Raw genomic sequence first — 23,531 nt, forward strand, 5'->3', positions numbered from 1 at the left:
TTCACTCATGTCTCTTGGTTGCACTGAGCTCTGGTTCATTGCATAAGGGCTTTTGCAAGGAAGAGGATGTGGCCACTCTACACTGTGGCTCTCAAAAACAAAGTGTCATAGGAACAGCTCCCAAAAAATATTGTGCTTTAACTGCTCTGTTGGTTTTCTCTCTTCTTTTCCTCTAACAAATGAACTCAATTGTCTCATTACCTTACCAAGTTAGAAACCGGGAATAGTGAAATTCATCCTCATGAAAATTATCAACTTTGAAAGGTGTTTGTGGCTTGGATTACACCATTAAACCTCATAAGGAACTAAATAATTCCATCTCTGAAGAATAAAGTTTATAATAAAGTAGGCTATATATAGCAGAGTTCTATATTTGAATGAGAAACACTGTCTCTGTTCTGCGACAGGGATTATCTTTGGTTGATACTATCTGGTTTATGTAAAATAAATCTGAGACCACAGTGTACATATTTTTGGCTATCAAATTCACACTTTTGTTAATATTAATGTTATCATCAGGTTCCTCACGCATTTGACATAGGTGAATTTAAATAAAGGAAGCTATATCTAAGTGTTCCTGTGTGTGGAAAAAGTAGGGAAAGAATTATTTCTTCCCCTCATATATTTATTATATCACGATTCCTCTTTCTGTCTTCTGTCTGCTTTAACTGCCAAACTGTCTGATATTTCATGTATTTTCCATTCTTCACTTAAAAAAAATAAATCTCAGCTATTCAGAGTTACATTGTCCACTCCACAGTCTTGATACAACTAGCTGAAATGCCACATAGAGTATTTTTAGATCACGGTCAATTGAGTAGTTACAGTTTTTGAGATGTTGCAGGCTCTCTAAATTCACATTTAGTTACCAAGACCGTCATTTCACATAGACAAATTGAAATCTTTAGGAATTTTGGTATATTTCAGTGTAAGTTCAGATGAAATCAGGTATAAAATCTGCAAAAGTAACCTTTTATAAAGGAGTTCTTCTGATCTAAGATCGCAGCATGCAAGCAGAAAACACAGGCCGTAATGCACATTCAGCCCACTTGCTCCTTACAGCCATGGGAGCTTCACTGCAATAACACCTTAACTTCCACAACACATGGCAGAACTCTAAGACTTTTCTTTACACAAGGGAAAATGAAGCATAAACTCTCTTAAGTACTAAGTGCTTGATACCTGAGGAGATTTGAGGATTTTGAGCGAAGAGTAAGGGTTTTAGAGATTTTAGAAGCAGCTTCATGAGCAGCTCCCATTGAAATCAGATGTATCTGAATGCACATCAGCTCTATTCTGAAATTTCCCAAGATCTAACTATTGACATTTTTTCCTCCTCAGTGGTAATTCACTAAGGAGGCCAATCTCATCAGTGTCACCTGTGGGTGGGATGTACTGTGACATGCTGAGCCTCCTGCCCTCCTTCTGAAGCTGCCTGGGGAAGCATTATCACACAGGCCTCCTGAGGCTGGTTGCAGCGGCTTTGCTCTCAAGGACTGGTGGACTGAAGAACTGGTCCTGTGCTAATGTCCTGTGTGAACAAGCTACCTGACTGGTTTTAAACCACAACAGCTAACCACCCAGCATATGTCAGCTGCTGAAACCTTTGAATCTCATTTTCAGTGACAGTATTACAGAGTACTATACATATTTTTAATTAGTATAATACTGAGCTTTATAGAAAGACTATGTGTACTGACATCAGGTGCTGAAAATTAATCCACACCTTAGTTCACGAGGATTTTTTTCAATCCATGACTGCTTGTTAGGGGGGAAAACACTGAAGAAAAACTAGAGGAGATTAATTTCCACTTATTACTAGGGATAATCAGGATTCTTACAAGCCTTACACTAAAATTTAGTGTGCTAAGTTTGGTTCTGGTAGTCTTCCAGTGACCTGTTCTTGAATGGAAATGAAATTTCAACAAGAAATCAAAAAAGTAATTAAAAGTATTAAAAATACACTGTATTTTCTCTACAATACAACATAACCTGATGTACTTTTTTAGCATTTCAGTATCAGGGATTCTAAAATCTTGTTTATAAAAAGCAATTCTGGTGCTTCTATTTTAAGTGGAAAAGTGATAAATATTTATGTATTAGCAGACGTTTCCGCTTATAGATTTAAGAGGAAATTTAGAGTCTATTTGATGGTCTTACTGAGAATAAGTGTGCTGACAGAATATTGTCTCCATATCAGCAACAGAAAAATATTGCTGATCTGTCCATTAAGAGGAAGACTTGGAGTCTGGTCTAGGAAGTCAAGTAGACTAACAAAGTATGTAAGTCCCAGAAATAACTTGTCTATGGTCTGAGTCCTCTCTTTTCCTTTTTTCTCCTTCTTTGGGTAGATGGTACCTAAGAAAACCCCAAGATCCTCAGCTGGCCATTACCAACTTGGTACCGGGAGAGATGAGTTCTCACTGCCCTCAGTAGTACATATAAAACCTATTCAGATTTTTAATCATGCTATATATGTACAGATATACATATAAATTGCTCAGTGGGAGGAACTAAATTTGTGGCCACATGTGCTCTCACTCCATGTGTCGCTCCCCAGTCTCCTGCGATACCTCTCATGTCCCTCACCTCTTTGGTCAAGAAAGCAGCAACATGTGCTGTTCTGTGGGCAGCGCTGTGTGCACACTGCTCCCACACCTGCAATCCCTTCAGATGTAACAGAGCTGGATTATACTGGCTTTTTCCTCAGCAGCATCCCTTATTTGGGTTTCTCTTGCCTCTGCAGCCATCAGTTTCCACAAAATGTGTAGGAGTCTGGGTTTCTGGGAGCTCTTGATTGTTAGTTTTGGTTGTCACATGGCAACTAGTTCAAAACTTATTATGGAGGAGGAATGAGCAAGACATAGGGATATACTCTTCACAATGTGATGGCCTAAGCCTCATTCCCTTCAGAAACCAAGCTGAACTCACACACATGTGTGTATATATTTAAGTTAGGGAAAATACAAAGGGAGTTATCTCAATTTAAATATAGAGATTATAAAAGCAGCTGAGGAACAGTTGAAACAGAAAAGAAGGGGATTTAATGTGACTTTGTTTTAGCCATCTCACAGTTTAAACAAGGCAGTCATGTCATTTCTTATTTCAGTTACATCGATGTCTAGCAAAGTGTAGCACATGCAAAACATGGATTCAAGCAGCTCAGGATCCTAATTCAAGCTAACAGCAGCCTTGAGCAGGGAGGTTATTGTTTCCCACTAATGTGTGCTTTCCAGCTTTACTGCCTGTCTTTAAAGTGTGTCTGCACCATACTCAAACCAACCTGTGAAGGCTGAAGTGTGTTTTGGATTGCTGTCAAATGATGTGAAACTATAAACCCACGAAACCAGTAATTCCATTAAAAAATCACTTTCAGGTGTCTTGCCATCCAAGGGGTTAAAGATAGTAATGAATCCTAAGAAGGTTTTTGGTCTTTCACAACTCTGGAAAAACAACTTCAGATTTTTATAGAAACTATAAAACGGTATGATGGACTTATTTTTACTTTTTTTTTTTAATATGTTCTTGGATCAACTCGTGCATTGCTGAAACAAAAAATCCTTTAAAAGCTAACAGAAGTGTTTGTATGGGCACAGCAGGAAAGCTTTGGTCTGCAGCCTTTCTTTCAGGGAAAGGCTGATGCACTAGTAATAGCTGCATTCACAGATCTGCAGAACAGTATTTGGATTTCCATAAAAGATACCCTAAAGTGAGGCAGAAAGCCCCAGAGCTGCAGAATACCTGCTAGTCAGCAAGCCTTGGTTCCCGTCTCTCCCGCGTAAGTGTCTCAGTGTTATGTAACAGGAGAAGGGAATGTTCCTCTCTTTTGGCAAAGGACACCAAAGCCAGCAATTTGTCTTGATGGGACTGAGCGGAGCGCATGAAACCAAGTGAGTTATTATGGCCTGCGGTTTCAGGAACTGGTTTAAAGATAGCCTCCAAATTATCAAAATTTACATAAAGAAAGACATCTGACTATGGCCATGAAATACTTCTACCAAGTTTGGAAAGCAAAACTCAAGCAATGAATGGTCTATGTCATAAATGAATTTTTTGGCTGCATGAACAGGCCAGCAAAGAAAGAGCATTGAATAAGCAAAGGTTTTAATATTCTGACAATTATAAACAGTCCTTTGTTTTTCTTTTTCTCTTACATGCACATGGGTGTGGGCTGGGGAAGCCTCATATTTGTAAAACATCTGGTGTTCAGCTTGTTGTTATAATCAATCGGTCTTTTTATTTTATTTTTCCAACACTGGGGGAAAAAAAAGGACTCGGACCGCTTAATTAAAGAATGAAAGCCTCCCCCTGGGTACAAAGACAGCAGGATCTGGCTCACGGTCTGTTATTTGCCTTAAAGGACAGAAGTCCTCATGGTTGGAAATAGCAGTTTCTTGGGTTTCAATACTTTGTGGTAAAAGATGTTGAACTGATGGTAGATGGTCTTCACAGCAGTTGTTTACTCACAGGACAGAGAATGGCATTGCTGACTCACTCTTTTTACACATTTACAGTCATTGCTCCGGATTTAGGGGGACAGTATGTAGTGGGATGATGATGCCTTAGCTTTTAGTCCTTACACTTATAAATGTAGTAATAACACAAGCATACAAGTAGGATAAATATAAACATCGGTAGCAGCATATTAAGCATACATAGTAATAGCACTTCCACAGAACTGCTACTCTTCCTATGTCACATCATTCACAATAAGACATTACAGCTTCCCCGGATGATTTATAGCCTGCTAGCACTAAATTTGAAACCTCATTCAGCAGCTATTTGGTGGTGGCAGGATCTTTTTGTACCTCTGAGAAAGAAGGGACACATTTGCAAAAAGCACTTTTCATCCTACCAACATTGCAGAGGGTAATGGAGCTGTTGGCTGAAGGATCTTTGAAAATCTGGCTCAGTTTCTGAAAATTTATTTAGTGTCAGTGATTATCATCTGCCCTCTTACCTATAGTTCTTTTGTCATGTATGCCTAGAGTGGACATACTACTGCTTAGCATCTACATCTTGGCTGCCTCTTCATCTTCAGGTCTTTGGAGTCCGAGAAATAAGTAACTACTAAGAATAAAATGAGTTATCATCCTTCAATACAGTAGATGTGTCATATGTATGTGCATATTTGTGCTTCTGCATTAATCTAACTACATGTTAACCATTAATATGCTCCCTCAATATGTCTACTCCAGACACTGTTATTAAAGCCAGTTTCTGATTTCCCAGAGCTACATGCAACCATTACATAGGTGGTGGGGAAGACAGCAAAGCCAGGGGTCTGACCTCTCAGAAATCATTGAAGAGCAACACTCAAAAAATAATACAGAGAAGAGCACACTGTAGCAGAAGCAAAGATCACGTACTGTCTGCACACTGCAGGGCACTGAGGAGAGGGTGCAGGTTTGGATTCAAACAGTTAAAAGTGCATTTCTGCTGTGTAACGTATTTGTGTCACTTGAGATAGATAACCTGGGATACCCAAGTCACCCACATGGGGCTTATAGATAGGCATGATAGACATGGGACATACCTACAGGTGACCTGAACCTCTCTGAGGAACCAGAAGAAACATGGTGGGAGACACTTGGGCATCTCTAATGACACTAGATGCCCACACTTAGACAACTAAATCCTGCCCTAGCTCTTCACTTCTCCACTGACAGGAAAAGAAACTTAGCTCTCTAGTTTACTGCAGACACTTTTATTTAGATACCATAAATCAGATGTCTGAATATGAGGGGAAATGCCAGTCAGCCCGCATGACTTCAGTGCTCTCTGGATTTCACTGACCAGTTTTGGTAACTTGGAGCTTGTCTCTGGCAGTGACTAAGTGAACTGCAAAGCAGATTCGGTCAAGATAATAAATTACAGACTCACAGGTGATTTGCAAATATTTTTGAGTTTTGTAAAGATGTTGTAGCATGCATTTTCATGTTAAATAAAATTTTAAGATGGCAAAATGTCTCTGAAAGCTTTCATCTTTCTTTGAAAGAACTTTTTTTCCCCCAAGGTTTGTCTCTCATAAACATGTTAAAACACCACAAGCAAAGGAATAACATAACCCACTGATGAAATGACAAGCCACATAAGTATCCTCACCCTGCAGGAAACCCCATCACAACTTTGCCCTGCCTACACATTAATGAAAAAATCTTGTGTTTTGTAAATAAGCTCTGCAAAGTCTGGTGGAAAAGCGCTTTCTTCATTGCTTCATCAATAAAGTTACTATGTGACTTTTAAAAAATTCCACTGCACTAGGGAAACTTCTGTTTCCTTTTATGTCCAGATTTAGCAAGTTTTTCAAAGCCCTTCTTATTAAGAAAAGTTGTGGCTGGAAACATGGATAAGTAGGTACAACGATTCTAGAAGCTATAAATATTCAGGTTATGATATTCAAGAAATTATCCTCTCTGAGGTGGGCTTTATTGTCTCTTAGGGCCCACCTGCAGCTAGGTAAGGGCCTCCCAAAGTGAAGTGGATGGCCCTAAATGATCAGAGGTGGTATTTAAAAAATAAACACAAAATTAGTTTCACACCTACTTAGACAGTTTAGAATTTTAATGTGCAAAGTCTGCCAGGGCTTTGCAGTGAAATAAGGGCATGCATTCAAGCTCCCTAAAGCCAATCAGAAAGCCGGGCTGAGTACTACCCATTTCTCAATTAGGAATCACTGCTCAGTTCTAGAGCATATTATTAATGAACAAACTGTTACTTTGATCATATTTTAACATTTCTAAGCTCACAAAAACTAATGATGTTTAAGAAAGAACTGTTCTTGCTTCAAAAAACACAGATAAGTGTTGAGATCTGTTTCATGTCACTGTCTGCAAGCACTCTAGCATATAGCAAGCTTTTGCAAATTTTTCCCAATGTCTCTCCCCTCCCCTTTCGACTGAGAATCTCCCTCTAAGCGTATTTTGACACATTCCTAGTTTTGTTTTGTGACTTCTGGATCTCTGGTAGCCCTGGCACAGGTCAAAACCTTTGTATCTTGGGTCATCAGCCATATGACAGCTAGGTCCTGCCTGGCCACTCACGTTCACCTATCACCTCCTGGGAGCTGCAGCAGACAGGCAGGCCTAGCACTGACCCTTGTGCTGCATGTGCAGCCCATCCAGCATGTCCTGCATTTGTCTTGGATTATTCCACATCTGCCAGACAGCTCTTACGCACATCACTGGTTTGGAAAAGCTCTAGGTATGACCGAGCGTGACTCAAACCAGTCACTGGCTTTAGAGGGGGGATGGATAAATGTATATTTCACTATTTTATACCAGTATTTCTTTATGTTGTTCAATACTGAGCAGTGCTTGCTCTTACTGGAGCTCTGGTATTCTGAGCGATTTAACTTTGCTACCACCGCTTCACCTTCGAAGGAGTGTGACAAGGCAGCCTCAGACTGCAGTTTTCCTATATTGCCTGTAGTTCCTAAATAAGGATCAGCCTCCACTGTGCCTGGCACTGTTTGGATCTGTGTGAAAGAACATTTATTCACCCTAAAAAACCTTGCCAATTAACACTGCATTGTTTCAGATTGTTCTTTGTATCTCCTTACAGTGATTCTTAAATCCCCAAAGGTATGAGTTTATGATAGCAGGATGATCCTGTTGCTGGTTTTTATGAGTGCATTTTGTGTTAATGGGTTTCATCCCATGAAGTTCCTGCCATGCACCACATTATGAGTGCCCTCATAATTAGATTTGTTAAAAACTAGAGTGTCTAAAATGCACCTACAGTTAAATCCAGACTCTCTGTTAGGCTTAACCTAGTTAGTCAGTGCAAGACAGGGGTCTCAGGACTCCACCACACCCAGCATATTATTCATACAGGGAAATAATTTAGGAAATAATAGTTATTCTTACACTGACAGCTATCTTGGCACCCCCCAATACATGTCTGATTATATGATGTCCCTGAACTGATTCATAAACACTAATTAGCTCCCTCGTTTTCTTTTGAAGTGAAGCAACTGATCTCTGTGACACCAGACTTGTGAGCCATCCCAGTGAGACACAACTTAGGGATCACTCCCACCAGCCCACATGGCTGTCCACAGCTTCTTCCCCAACAACACTGCTACCCCTGCCCTGGATACAGTGACACGGCTATTTTGCATCAGCTGGAACAAATGAATTTTGCTGTTCAGACACAGTGACCATGGACAAGGTTGTCCCTGAGACGTTTCCTCTCTTTGCCCCTTATCTGATCCCAGTTACTTGGAGTCCAAGAGCCAGAATTTTTTCCAAGGTTTTCTTTGCTAAGTTGAGGAAGATGACAATGATAACACCACTTTTATATAATAGCCTATGTCCAGGTGGCTAGTTTAAGAACCCAGATTTAGGGGATATGTCTCTACACGTGGCATGTATTACCATAAGGGAGAAATACAGTCCCAGTGAATTATACATTTCCCTCTACTTGCTTGTGAAGTGGTCCAGAAGACAAACTAAGCACACTAAGCATATATTTCTCTATACAGATTAAACAGAAAAAGCCAATGATGTGACTCCATCCAGATGAAACCTAGGTCACCTCCCTTTTTTCTGAGGAGAAGACCCACATTCGGAAAGATGGGTATTTTTACATATCACTGTAATTGTTAGAACATATGTAACATCAAGACCCCACTCATGTCAAGACATTTGTGAAACCATCACTTATTTTATCATAATGACCCAGCTACAAAGAGCAGGTTTAAATTGTACAGATTAAAGTGCTAGCTGTCCTTTATATCTTGCCTGCACTACCAATAAGACCATAGAAATTTCTGTAGGGGGTAAAACAGCATTATCACTGGAAAGGAAATGTAAAATTACTTCAGAAGCTATGATTTTAATTACAGAGGGTAGAATGGAGATGAGGACAGAATAGGAAACACAAATACAAAGGGAGTATAAATAGTGTTGTCTCTTAGGACAGTATTATTTATCTTACTCTGGCTATAAAGTTTCTTTATTTTCTTAACTTCCTGCTTTGGAAAGCAGCCACTAAATTAAAAGAAAATGTGGTTTTGTAATGCACTGGTAATTTTTTTTTATTTTTTTTTTTAATTCATAAAACTGGAGAATACAAAGCAATGATTAATTTAAAAAGCAGGTTGAAGAAAGATTCGGCTAATTCCAAATCCTTAAAGACAAAACAAAAAGAAAACCCAAATCAAAACAAAACCAAACAAAACAAAACAAAAAAAGAAGAAAGAAAAAAGGAAATCCTTTCCAAATTAAAAAAAAAAAAAAAGAAAAAGAAAATCATCTAATTAATGATGAATATTAAGAACAGCTCCCCTTTCTCATTTTTTTGCCTGGTTTTGCCATTCTCACATTCATCAGAGCAGAGTTGTCACTGGGGTAAATAATACTGAATCTAATGTCTACTCACAACGCAAAGCCCCACTCACTTTCAGTAAGGATATCATCATTCCCTAAAAAGCTGTACAGAAAAAGAAGAAAAGAAAAAAGAAAACGGATTCTGAAATCAATTCTTTAAAGAAAATATGTAAAACTGTGATTAATGGGTAAGTGTATGATACAATTGCCTCAACCTATGGCCCTGTTGTGACTGTAGGCACCACAGGATAGCCCAGTGAGTGCCTGGCTTCCATGCCAGAAGCAAATCCCCCATAGGTTTTTGCTGTCTTTCGCAGCACTGAGTGGACATGTTTGATACCTCAGGGCATCTCAAATGGCTCCATATGACTTTGTTTAAGAAACTGGACCTCTTCCATAAAGTCATCATTCCACATCCTTATTTTTAAAACACTTCCTGACTTCTTCCTTGAAACCCAATACTTTATTTGTACCTCAGGCCGATTTAGCACACAGTAATCTAATGTTATAGCACAGGTAATAGCTGTGTCTCTGCAGCTAAATCAAAAGTCATTTGGCACCAATTGGCTTGGGCTTTCCTGAGAAGATTTGTCTTGGAGTGGAGTGGTCCAAAACAGAGCCAGAAAGCTCTGTTTGATGACCAGGTTGGATGATCGCAAGTCTTGCACTCAAACCCATTTCCTAGCCTCTTCCCTTTAGCAGTGTATAGGCATAAACACACAAACACAGACACATGAACCCTTATGTGTGAATGCACACACACACACATGCATGCACATACCCAAGACTCAAAGACTCAAAAACTTGCATGAAACTTCAAGAAGTCCTGCTTTTGTACTAGGTTGTGACATCATAACGAGATGCTGGACCTCCATGGTGGTGAAATTCTAGAAGCTGTTTGATCCACAGACCACTAAAATCAGCTTGTCAAGTAAGAAGGGCTGTTTCTTCTCTGGCAGAGAAGCATCTTGTTTTAGAGTAGACATCCAGCAGCCCAGGAAAGAGAAAGGAGGAAATAATATCTTGTCTTGTTTAGCTCTGTAGCCAGTGGAGGAGGATCTGAAGGGATGTCTAGCCCACCCATCCATCCATATTTTAAGACATACTGAATGTGCATCTGAGCATGCCTGTCTTTTTCCACTGGCCTTAGAGGGACCCTGATCAGTAACTGCAGACTAGAGACCTGACTTTTGGTTGAATAAAATAGGCAAGAGAGTTCCCACATGTGACTAAATTTACATTTTGTCTGTAACAGTGATCACTCACTTGGTGAGTGATCTCCCTGTCCTAATCTAAGCCCACGAGCTTTCCATCTTACTTTCTCCCTCCTGTCCTGTTGAGGAGGGTGAGCGAGTGGCAGCCAACCGATGTGAGGCAACCACAGGAGGTTAAGCTGTTCCTACCTGTTGTAAGACAGAACTAATTCAGATTCCTTAAAATTTCTGCTGATGTAGCAGCAGGAAACAAATGCAAAACCACTGCAAGAGTATAAATGGAATCAGCGTGCACTGACTATAACTTTACTGGTTATAAAGGAATGGGATACAGTGCCAGGAGGTGGAGCTATCAAGAGTTGCACTATGCTGGGCCAAAATACTGACCCAAACCATTAAGTACTTCTTGTTTAACACTGAAAATTTTCTGTAGCTTAAGGAAGTGAACATCATAACCTATTTTCCTCAATATGCTGGAGCTTGTCATCATTTTCATTAGGCCCATTCATGACTGCAAGATAAATTGAAGTGCCATAAATAGAACTGTATTGGCATAAACATAATTTCTGTACTTGGCACTTGACTTAGGTAAACAACCATGCACTTCCAGCAAGCCTCAAGGTTTGAGCATCATCATTTCATGCTGCCAATGCAGTCTTCTACAGCTAGATGATTTAAATCTGAGGCAGGCTGAAATGACCTTTGGGGTTGTCTGCTTTCCTCCATTGCTTACAGAAAGAGCTTCATACAGCATTGTCCCTCACTTGAGCATCCTTGGTGCTCAGGGTGGAGGGGTAGGTTAGGTCTGGATGTGTAGGTCTGGAACTGCCCGGGTCAGGCAGCCCCAGTGCACCACTACCCTGAATTGCAGCAGAGCAGGCTGGCTCTCAGGCTGTTGACATGAGCAGTGGTGACCCACAACACCTCATCTGGCGGCAGGATTTCATACCTGGGAGGGGCAGGTGCTCCTGCCCACTATTTTCATCTCCCACTGAATTCCCAGGGCAGCAGGAGCCAAAAGTTGTATCTTACACAAAAGAGCAGTTGCAAGGCAGCAATTCTTCACTGCCAGGAATGGAGGGAAATGGATGTTAACTTCACAGCCTGTCAGTAACCACGGCATTGGGTTCTCTAAGGTTTCCAGCCAATTATCTCAATGACGTGGATGTTGAAGTAATTTACAAGGCGGCACCTCCAAAGTCAGCTTCCAAATGTTATGGGTTGCTGAAATTACAGAATGCACAAAGATTAATGAGTGTAATCCCACACAACTTTCTCCTAGAAAAAGAAAAACCACAAGCAGTCTTTAAAGAATAATAAAGATGTAATGCAGTGTCTAAGAGTTTGGTTGCTTGTCATAACTGGGACTCCTACACCTTAGCCGAATCCATGTGGACATGCCTGGGACTGACATTAAATTCAGTGTGTGTGTGTAGTATTTTGAAGGTACAGGAGTGTCTCATCCATATGCAATTACCTGCAAGACTGGGAACATAACATTTATTTGCAAAGGAAATATCTTTCTTACAGTGAAAGATATGCACCCAAAGTTTAAGCAGTGCATTTGTGATTTTTATTTTGTTGTGCAATTCCAGTTTGTGAGTTAACTTCTTCCACAGAGTTTGCAGGCTCCTTCAATGGCAGTGCTGTTCCCAGTGAAGCATGCAGTGAGTAGTTAATCATTAATTCTTCATGGTTCATATTTGCTGTCTGCTTTACTGCATATAGTTTGATATAGTTCCTTCCAATAGACTTAATGCTGTCATTAGGAGTCACATGCTGGATCTTTATCTGAACTATTATCACAGTCCAGACATAGCATTACAGCCTCTCTTTGTAAGCCAGAGTTATGGAGTTCAGAAAGCCTTAAAACTTAATAAATACCATGGGTTTTATGGTAATGGAACAGCTGCAACAGCAGACTGACACACACACACACTCTGAGCCTGCCTAGTTGCTGTAAACAGGTGCACCTAGAAGCTAAAGCTCTTATTTTTTTTATCCGTGACACTAATTTCATTGTCAAAGTCTAGTTTAACAATTGCATGTGTGTTAGGATAATGTAAAAGAATCCAGACACATGTGGCGACTGAAATTTCTGGCTGTTGCAAAGGGGGTGAATTTTTAAATTAAAACTGCAGTTTTTATTGTGCAGATAAAACAGCCATCCACTTGCAAAAATCAAATGAAAAATCTTTTGTTATTAATGGAAATCATAAGCTGCATGATACAGAATAATAAAAATTATCACAAAACGGCGTTAATTATGGTATATAACACTGATTCTATGTACATTCTAGGAAGCTCTAAACTTTTATTTTAAAATCTCAGACATAGTCTGGGCTCAGATTCATATGTGCTTTAGAAGAACTCATTTCTTACTGTGTTAAAGTGCACAAGTGGGAAGGCAGAGGCATTTGAAAACTTCAGCTCAAGTGCCTTAGGTCAGATCACTAGGCCTGTGGCTAACCTGTTCAACCACACTAGAAACACTTTCCTCCTCCTCACTGTGCATTAGTCTGCTTATTCCTTGGAAGATAATTTCTAAGATCGGGATCAACAGTAAATAATTGCATTTGGCATTCCCGTTGGTTGACACCTTCCATAGGGAATGCAGTGAATTCAATTTACATTGGGTGAGTCATCTCTCACACAAGTGTTTTCTTCCTTCCAGCCACTTTTGGAGAATCTGCTTAACAGGATGTGATGCCCCAAAAAGGCCAAGTGGAATCTAAATAGGTTACTGTGGAACCACCAAAATACTCTTTGCATCAGTACAACACCATTTATAGGCTAGAAACTCAGCTGAGAAGCGAACAATATGAGCCTGGGTGGAATTCTGTGTTAATACAGCCATAATGCTTCCCATAGGCCAGCAAAAATATCCGGGGTGGCTTCCAGTATCTCTGCATGAGACTGAACTGAGCCATTTACACATACCTTCACACCATGGCTTTTACATGGACAGGTTTGCCTTGTTTCAGGTAATAAAGGGCTTTTCCTCATCCATGTAGAAAATCCTATAGAATATAGAATCACAGAATCATAGAATAGGTTGGGAAGGACCTTAAGATCATCTAGTTCCAACCCCCTCTACCATAAACTAAACCATGCCACCTAAGACTCCTTCCAACTTGGCCCTGAACACTGCCAGGGATGGAGCATTCACAACATCCTCGGGCAATCTGTTCCAGTGCCTCACCACCTTCATAGTAAAGAGCTTCTTCCTTATATTGAAAGTAATATAATACAGATGAAGCCAATAAAGACATGGAGAAATGTCCTGTAGAAATTAGATCCTTTCTGAAAGTCTGTAAGTCGTACAATAAAATTCAACACAGAATTACATCTCTGCTTTAGAAATTGATGAGTTGATTGAAAGGTGAATATTCTCTTGAAGTTCCACACAGTTTTCCTTTGATGACTGGAAACTGCGTAGAAATAGGCTTGTCTTCTTAGGATTCATACTCTCCCAGTCAGACCCTGAACCCAGAGTTTCCAAAGACAGGTTTTGTCACCCCCCTTTCATAGAGTATTTCTTGGCTTTAAAATTGGCAGCTGTAACCTGAGCATTTATGGAGATGTCACAATCAGGCTTCCTCTGTTTGATATCTGGAAAAGTCATCTTTACTTGCCTTCAAGAAATTAAACTTTCCAGACAATTTCCCTAAAGTGAGACAAGCTATGGACTTGTAATGTCTCAAAATTGATTTAGAGATTATTTTTAAGAGAATGTCCTTAATAGTCTTCAACCAGAGCAGTTTTACACAAAGCCCACTGGAGGGTGGCCAGCTGGGTTTGAACTTCCTTGTATTTAAGTCCAAAGAGTTCCACAATTTTTTCAAAAACTAGTCTATCTAACAGTGGTCTGCTGTCAAATTTGATAAAAGTTAGTTACCACATGTGGTCAGGATACAATCCAAAACAGGAAGCACAGCATCCGATGAAGCAGATGACAAAATGCCAGCAGCAGATATCTGGAATATGCATTCCTCAAAAAGAAAATATGTTTTGCCATTGGGCAACATAGTTCACAGAAATTAGCTGCAATTGTCTCCTTTCACTTGGTGCTCTGCAATTCAGATATTTGAATTGTTCTGAAAGCCTTCTCCACACCCCTTGAAATTACTGAAGAAAATGATAGTGATTAATCTCTTCTTCTGCCAGTGTGCCAATGAATGAAGAACATAATTTCCCTTTAACACTTCTTCAGAGTGCACTGCAGATCTACAAATTCAGTGTAGGTTGTAATTTGGGATTATGTCAGACAATTTTTTAAAACATATATGCTTATTTATCAATATTTAAATGCTTTAGCTTCCCCACAGCCTCCATCTCACAAACCAAGATTACAGTATTTGTGGTGTCTTGCAAGATTGTCAAGGCCCAGCAGTTTTCAACATTTATCCAAAGTGTCTTATGCTCAGTTCTTTGCTTTCTCCCTTTCATGGACTAACATCACATGTGCTCAGTGTTGTAAAAGATTCATCTGGTATGTCCTGTTCCTGGTCCTGACAAAATAATCTGCATTAATACATTAACATGTATTACTACCTAGATTTAATAGCAACAGAAGTCCCAGACATCCAAGTGACAAGAAAAAGAAGGGAACAAACTGTGGTTTTTATAGATGCCAAGAGCTGGCTTTGGCAGTTTGCAGACAGCAGAGTCCACACACACCTGGAGTGGCCAGAATGCATCTACTTATAGTGGTTACCACTCTCTGTTTGTTTGCTGTTGGGGTTTTTTTAAATGTAGAGGACCTGAGTGTGACTACATTCAATTCCTTCTTTTAAGTTATCGATGTTTTTCTCTTGTCTCAATTTTGCATTTCAGTGGGTATCAATTTTTTGTTTTCTCTGTTATTTCCAGTAATTCACTTATTTTGTTCCACTTTTCCCTGTTTCTTTTACAATCCTTCTCCAGATCTTTGTGTCCAGGTCTGTTAAGCATGTAGACAGCTATGACAGTATAGCACTAACAAGAATATATCATGTAAATAAGTCTGTTTCCAAGAACTAACTCTATTTCTTTTGGCTGTGCTGTGGCATAACACATCTAGTTCTACTGGTGCCACCTAAAGTGAAGGGTTACTGTATTTGCTTTCACTGAAGCCAATATAAACCAGAAGTAAATTAGAACCGTTAGCCACGCTAATGAAATTGGCAACACTCGTCGACAGTAGCAATGGGAAAAGCAAGTGCAGTATACTCTGGTGCACGTGCCCCAGCTTCTTTACAGATCAAGATGTGACTCACAGATTCTGGAGTCACCAAACTGCCAGCAATATAGCTTGGTCAAAGGAAAAACAAAATCCTCGCCCAAGGAGAGATTACATTACACAGTAAGATTCAGTTTTGATGAAGGTTTTTACAAATTGTTTTGTTACTTGAACTCAGTTCCTGTGGGAAGATTGTCTGGCCTCAAGATAAAGAAAAGAATAATAAGAAAATTTAAATTCATTAACCAGAACTACCAGAAAAGTTCCCCTCAGTCTCCAGACTCTGGGTTTTCACCCCTATTTAAGTAGTCAAGCAGACTCTGCTCAGAGGTTCAGCTACCAGCTCTAAAAGATTACCCCAGAAACAGGGAGCATTTGAAATAAATGGAACAGCTGTCTGTATCGCCTCAGCTATAAAAGAGACTGTATTTCAATAAAGAAACACAAATAATTAAATATTTTCTTGGGTTATGGTAGGAGGCAATTGGGAGCCTTTCCTTTCAGCCTGCTGGTTCCCCCTGGAGCTTAGACACCACCTGTTCCAAGGAGCTTCTGGGGCTGAATGGCTGGAAGGTGGATTTCCTCCTGAAACAAAACCAAAAGGCATGGAGGATGCCAGCACTCTCAAGTGAGGGAAGGCTCACTATTATTGTTGCTTCAATTGTTTGGTGGGTCTTTTGCCTCAAATAGAAGGTGATTTCAGCTAAATGTTATGTGCTCGCTTAGGGCTTGCGATATTTTTTTTTTTTATTTTGGTGATGTGTCCTTGTGCTTGCAATTTTTTAATCTGTTTCTAAAAAGATCAGCAGAATAGTTTTAATTCTTACAGACAAAGAGTAAGGAAAAAACCTGAAAAGGGGTTTCTCCTGACTGTCATTTACACTTAGCCGTTTTGAGTCATCTGAGTAATTGACTAGGACAATGCAAACACCTGTTTTCTGGGGCACAAAATATTACCATATAACAGTTAGTTTTGCAGCCTGACACAAATATTCAATTCGAAATTTTAAATGAGATTAAACCTTCACATTTATAAGAAGAAATATTTGGATTATTTCTAGGCTGGGAGGAAGGATTAGAGAGGAAACCTTTCTATCAACTTTCTTCACTTTTATCTTTCTGTTGACAACTGGGACAGAGCCAGCGGGATAGGGGAAAGCCTCTGCCATAAATAAAACAAATGACAAACCATGACCCCGCTCTGCTCCCACCCTCACCATGTAAGGTGCAACCTAGGGTACAACTGACATCCAGAGACGCAGAACTGGGAGACTGAGTGACTCCAAGGAGGTCTATGGATATGTGGTTTATGCAATTTATGATGAATTTTTAAGGTAGAAATTCCACATTCTGGATGAGGAAGAAGAGATGGCTATACTGCTTTAACAAAAATAACTTCTGGTATCCCATTAAGGACAAAAATTTCTTTAAAACATGCAAGACTTTCATTAAAAAATAAAACTCATTTTTAGAGCATATTAAAAGCATTAACACAGTGCCTGCTGCCAGAAGAGCCCCACTGCAGCGCTGTTGAAGGAAGGAGGACAGCATCGTTATTTATGAGCGTCTGCACTCTCTCAGCCTTTCATGAAACCCTAATTTTATCTGGCAGCTCTTAAGAATCTCTGAGAAACAGGGTCCTTTGTTACCACTGAATCCAACTGACTTCTGCACCTAAAGAGACATGGACACTTTTTCCTAAATAAAGAAGCCCAAACTTCCTGACATTAATGTCACAGTACTGGTTTAGGCCCTAAACTTCCAAGCTCCTCTTTCCGGGCAAGCAGCAACAGACACCCCTTTTTTGCTCAACTTCCAGCTCTAGGTTTTACAATAATTTTGCCAAGAACAGGATCAGGCCTCAGTCATTTGTTTTCATTGGGGGGAAAAACAAGACAAAGCAAAACAAACAAAACCCCTTTATTACCCTTTGACAGGAGCAGAGTTAAGCCCAAGGGGGTTATTTTTCTCTCATTAACTTTTTCCAACCTCATCCCTCCCCCATTTTCTTTCTCAGATTTACTCCCAAACAGTTCATGCATACATATCCATATGCCTGTGTGTCTATCTGTGTGTGTGTGTGTGTACGTGCTCATTTATCCTCGTAATGAACAGGAATCTATCTGTTCAGATAATTTGCTGTTGTTTGCAACATGATACAGCTAGCCCTTTTAACTTCAGTGTGAAAAAACAGCCTGATCCCGTAAAATAGGCCTTTTCTCTCCTGAGAGCTTGTTCCAAGATTGCGGAACCAAGGCTAGCAAAGAACATCTGCAACAGTTAGTGGAAACCCTAAGAATTCTTGTGAATAAATAGATTGGAAACTAAGTTGGAAATTTCTCAGTGAGATATAAATTTTAAAAAATGAAATCCAGTTGAAGTACCCAGTTTCCCTGGGAGAATACAAGTCTAGCCAACCCAAGTCTAAATACATGTGGTAGTGATCACTGTATGCTGTTTCCAGTTTATCATCAAAAACAATCATAGCAAAATTATTGTCATTCAAATTTAGCTTCTAATAAATGTTACACTTGATTATAAACCTAATTTATAATTATGTTAGAAAAAGATGAAACAATTAATTCTTTAAAACTTCCTCTATTATTTTTTTTCCTATTGCCAGATATAACCAGAATCCTAGATGAACATTAAATGTATCAATAAAAGCCACCAATGAAAACTACATATCAGGTAGATTGAAGGGCTGTAATTCAAGTTTTACATCAGTCTGTTTTCAAAATATTCATGGTGGCAACTCCTTGCAGATCAGACTCAGTGAAAAACCTCTTTTCAAAGGCTGAGATCTCTTAACTATTTAGACTTTCACTTTTATACTTTCTTTTCTTAGATTTTCTTAGATGTGCCTTCATTTCAGTTGCATGCTTACTCTCCCAGTTACTAAGTTAGCACAGTCCCCTAGAGACTGACTTTGATTTTTTTGATGCGTACCACTGGCAGAGTGTTATAAAGCAAATCATTTTATAAGATTATAAGCTAATAGAAGTTACCAGCTTCGTGGGAAATACTTTGCTCTTATGTAAAAAAAAAAAAAAAAAGGCAATATTGTTTGGCTTGATTTAGTATAGCTTTGGTACGTAGAATAAATCATTTGCAGCTGGCTTACCCATGCACATGCTCCGGGGGTGAGGAACACATGAATGTTATCAATTCATTATTTATGCTGCAGTTCATTACCACTTATGTGCTGGACAGCGACATCACTGTCTACCCTACATCTAAGGGTATAACATTAATGGCAATAGATATCAAGCTGTTGGGAAGAAAGCAAAAGCTAGACTGTGGTCGGATTAACATTTGATTGCCTAAACAGTACAGCTTTGAAAGCATGGGAAAATTTGCCTAGTGAGCAGCCTGGATTTTTTAAAAAAACTTAAAGCTTGCCAAGCTCCCAAACCTAGGGGGAAAAAAAGAGCTTGTGGAGAACTTTAATTAAAGTAAATGGAGAAATCTCCCCTCCTTCTTCTGACAAAAACTTAAATATGCTATTTGAACTCTAGGCTCACACTGGCTTTTTTTTTTTTCTCTTTCTACTCAAAAAAAAAAAAAAAGGTTAAGCATAAAATTTTCACAAAGTGTTTTCTAGCCTTCTAGTGCTTATTTCCCCTTTTTTGCCTATTATGGTGAGGAGGAGAAAGCCTGTTCAAGTGAATACTGGCCCAAATTGTTCCACAAGGCCTAGTGTTTCTCATAAATATGCACATGTTCCAAGTGTTTACTCAGTCTAGTCTACTTTGGAGGCAATATGAAGTTTGCTCCCACTCTTTGCTGTATGGATAAAGACTACTGAAGCGACTGTACTAAGGATGCCCTCTACTGAGAAAAAAAGGATAGAAGCCTATAACAGCTACAGAGAATCTTCACTAGCTAGTACAAGTAGGAAAAAACTGATTGCTTTCAGGAGTAGGGAACATTGAGCTTTATTTAATTTTTTAGTTTGAGAAAGTTCTGATGAAGGCGTGGACAGACATGACCACAAAATTATAAGTCATAGCTATATTAATAAATTGAACTGGGCCAGGAAATGTTCCCAATTTGTCTTAATCATCGTCACTGTTAAAATATTAGAAGGGTCTCCACACAACATTGGCTGACATCAATTAGCAGCTTCCTAAACAATTTCTGGGCATGATTTGCCAGCTGGCACAGGCCAGGGTCCATCCTAAGTAGGGTGGAGTTGGCCACTTTGTTTCAAATGGCCAAGGCAGTTTAATACTAGAGATACACCTTGCTCTATACTAGCTGGAACCGCATCAGAAAATAATCCTAGGCAAATTTAATGTATCAGAAGAGATATAGCCATAGAAAACAGGGATACAGGCTGATAAGATCACCTGCTTTTTGCAGTGGGGTAGATCATGCACAACAAATGCTCACTACTCCTGACAGATGTTTGTCTATCCAGTTTTCAAACACCTACACGGAGAGAGATGCCATAATCTCCACTGGTTGTTTATTTAATCGATAACCATACCTGGTTTTCTTCAGATATAACCTAAATGCACCCTACAGCAATGTTAGGCAGCTATTATTTTCCTAACCCAATGGACTATTAACAGAATATGTCATTTTCCTCTTTGCAGCTACTATTTAATTATTCAGGATGAAAACATATGGTTTCAGCATTTTCTCCTTAAGATTAAAAATTCACAATTTTTTGAAAAGTTCCTGTGGATCATGGTTTACAGGTCTGTAATATCACATATATATTTGAGGCATTTCAGTTAATATATTGTTAAGTAAAAGAGCATAAGAAGACTCAGTCAGTAAACCTACTCCCCCTCTATTGTCAATGTAGATATACACAGCTCCTGAGGTTATACCATCTCATCCAGCTAACAGATGTATGATAAGTATGTTTTGAAAATATTTGTTTATTTCCACTGACTACAGAATTAGTCCAAAAAAGAAAACCTCCTACTGAAATACTTACAGAGAAGTGCTAAAACAAGAGCTGGAGAGGGAAAGGTGATATATTATGATCGTGAACAACTGCTAAAAAGTCAATCAGCAAATCCTGAATGCTTGAAACCACAACACCTGTGACATGTTCCTGTAGTAGCTACCACAAGCCCAAACAGAGCTTCCTGACAATATGAAAAAATTTATCCTTGCTCATATGCTTTCATGATCAATAGTTCCAGTGCAGTCAGCTAGCACATGGGCTGCAGACACTTATGGGAAAGCAGTAAATGCTCTGCATGCTAGGCAAGTGGCTCTGATGACCACAATATTTGTGTTCAGGGGAGGAGTCTCCCAAGTGAAAAACAAATACTCCATCAGAATGTGGTCTACCTGATCTTACTACTATGCACAGGGTGGCATACATGGTGTAAAAGAAATATTTATAAATGCACCCTCAAAAATAATAGGTTTCATTGAGCCCATTCTTAGAGAAGTATCTAAAATACATCCTCTGACTTATTATTATCCTCTTAGCTATGAATAAAAGACAGATATAACCAGTGTTGGCCATTTAAAGAGCTCTGTTCCTAAAGTCTGAATATCTTCTACATTAATAAGGAAAACATTTGTAATGGAAAGCAAAGCATTTGTTTTTTTGACAAAAAGAATGCAATACTGGGAAAACAGTTTTTCAAATTATGTTACTCACATGCATTATTTAACAAGTTTTCTCCACCCTATCAAAAGGAATGCCTGTTTTATTCCTGATTTCTGTGTCAAAAGAAGTGGTCTACTCCTTCCTTTAATGTGGTAGGAGGGAGCCCACCAGAGTTTTTCACTGACACAATCTGGGCACTCTCCTGAGTCCCCTCCCTTTTCAAGGGTCTTTGAGGTTTTTCCATGTCTTTTGATCCCAGAAAAGATAGAGCCAGACAGGCAAATGCTTCCCATCACTTGATGGCCTAGCCATTGTTATCTGAACTCCTTTGAAGCTGGGAACCTGAAGCTCTTATCTGTGCCATTGTCTCACCTTTCCTGTTAAGTCCTGCAGCCTTTCCTTTTACAGTTTCCTTTGACTTCACTAAGCATCCAGACAGGCACCAGGACGAGAGAAAGCAGAACCTCACAGAGCCCCTGAAAGATTGCGGATTGTTTTCCAGCACTGCCACAGAAGAAATTTCAGGGCATGGAGAACCAGTGGGGTTTTTACATGCTTCGAGAGAGTCTGCGCAAAATAACACAAGAAAGAGATGTTTTTAGTGACTATGACAAATGACACAGGACAGCATTCCCTGATTTCTCCCTCTTTTGAATGGAATGTGCGCCTGGAAGCTGCAACACAATGGTGCGAGACAGCAGGTCCCCAGAAGCTGGGGCATGCTCCCACCAGAGTCTCTGGTGACAAGGAGCCCCTAGACAAAGTTCAGTATTCATAATTTTTTCTGTGGAAGGATATTATGTAATCTAAAAGCCACATGTCTAAAAACAGAAGTTAAATCAATGTTGTGTTCTGACTTTGATAGTGTGGATTTTTCTGTACTGACATTCTGACACGTGACAGACATCTTTAAAGTTGCTTTAATAGTTGGTTACCTGGTAAGGCAGTGAGGATCAAGATTTAAGTAACTATCTTGCACAGATTAGACTCAAATTACTCAATGAAGTGCCTAAATTTAGGAGGTGATTAGTGTCCCCTGTATTCCACTACAGACAGTGGAGAAAGAAGATCTCCAAAATACCATCTAGTGTATCTCTTGCTAAAGCAGTATCTTGCTGAAATGATAACAGCAAAAATACAAGTAAGACAATATTTGCAAGCAGAGGTAATACTTATTTGATCAGTGGATGTGAGTGGAAGAATTAGATAAGCTTTTAGGTGTAGAAAACTTTCTTCAGGTTGGAAAGAGAAGAAACAAAAGCTTTTACATTTGGAATTGGACTTTAATAGTAGATCTTTTGTTAAAAGAATTGGCATGCAAAGGAGGGAGTTATGAATATGAATTGCACTGAAAAGGAAAGCATCCTTAAGAAAATCTTGTGTCAAGTAATAGAAATGGTCATACTTGCTGGATTTTCTATTTATTTTTTTTAATTTTGTCTCAATAACTTTCAATTTTGTCTGAAAGGCTTCACTTTTTTTTTTTTTTTTCAAAAAGGGCTTCTTACTGTTCTTTCATAGTACTAGTGTTTGCCTAGGGAAAGTGGCAATCTCACCTTTTTCTGGTTAGGACTGGAACATATGCAGAGAAATATCAGTAATCTTAGAAAAGGACTGTATGAATATTCATACTTTTCTACAATAGACTAACAAAAATTAACAGAGAATGGGAAAGTAAGAATAGTTCTGAAAGAACCAAATAATCAAATTCAGACATATTTGCAAAATAACTAACTAAGCTTTTGAAAAAAGATTTTTGGACCAAATAAAATATTTAAATTCTCAGTGAAAAAATAATCTTTAATTTGTAGTTTAGACAAGTTCCCATACACTTTTTTACCTTTTTACCTTTTTTTATCTTTTTCTTGGTGTTTGTTTAGTTTAGGTCACCACTTTAAATGAAAAAAGAAAAATCACTTCAAAATGAAAGTTTAATTATAAATATGTAAAAAAATCCATAGGCAGATCTCTGGTAGGCTGACAAACTCATGCCACAGTTTAACATGGTAAGTCATAATATGTAATTGTTTATCTTCTTTTCAGTTTCTCTGTTTTAATCTCTCATGTCAACAGTCTTTTGCCATCTCAGTGAGGTAGAAATGGACTTTGACTCTATGTTTCTAAAAAGCCTTGCCTTATATCCTTTTGTATGTGTGGAACTCTATAAGGAAGAAGTTCTTTAC

The 23,531-nt window shown here is 39.0% G+C and overlaps 1 long non-coding RNA gene across 1 annotated transcript; it reads right to left on the reverse strand.

Moving 5' to 3' along the window:
• Positions 1 to 10,005: 10,005 nt before the first annotated feature.
• LOC133215176 (uncharacterized) lies at positions 10,006 to 13,644 on the reverse strand. Its single transcript, XR_009726331.1, has 3 exons — positions 13,487 to 13,644; positions 11,496 to 11,770; positions 10,006 to 10,299 (listed from the first exon to the last, which is right to left on the reverse strand). It is a non-coding gene; the product is annotated as an uncharacterized LOC133215176 (long non-coding RNA).
• Positions 13,645 to 23,531: the final 9,887 nt, after the last annotated feature.

The sequence above is a fragment of the Neopsephotus bourkii genome, unplaced genomic scaffold (genome assembly GCF_033783945.1).
Source record: "Neopsephotus bourkii isolate Nb327-2 ecotype Australia unplaced genomic scaffold, CSIRO-AGI_Nbou_v1 NB_960, whole genome shotgun sequence".
NCBI lineage: Eukaryota > Metazoa > Chordata > Aves > Psittaciformes > Psittacidae > Neopsephotus > Neopsephotus bourkii.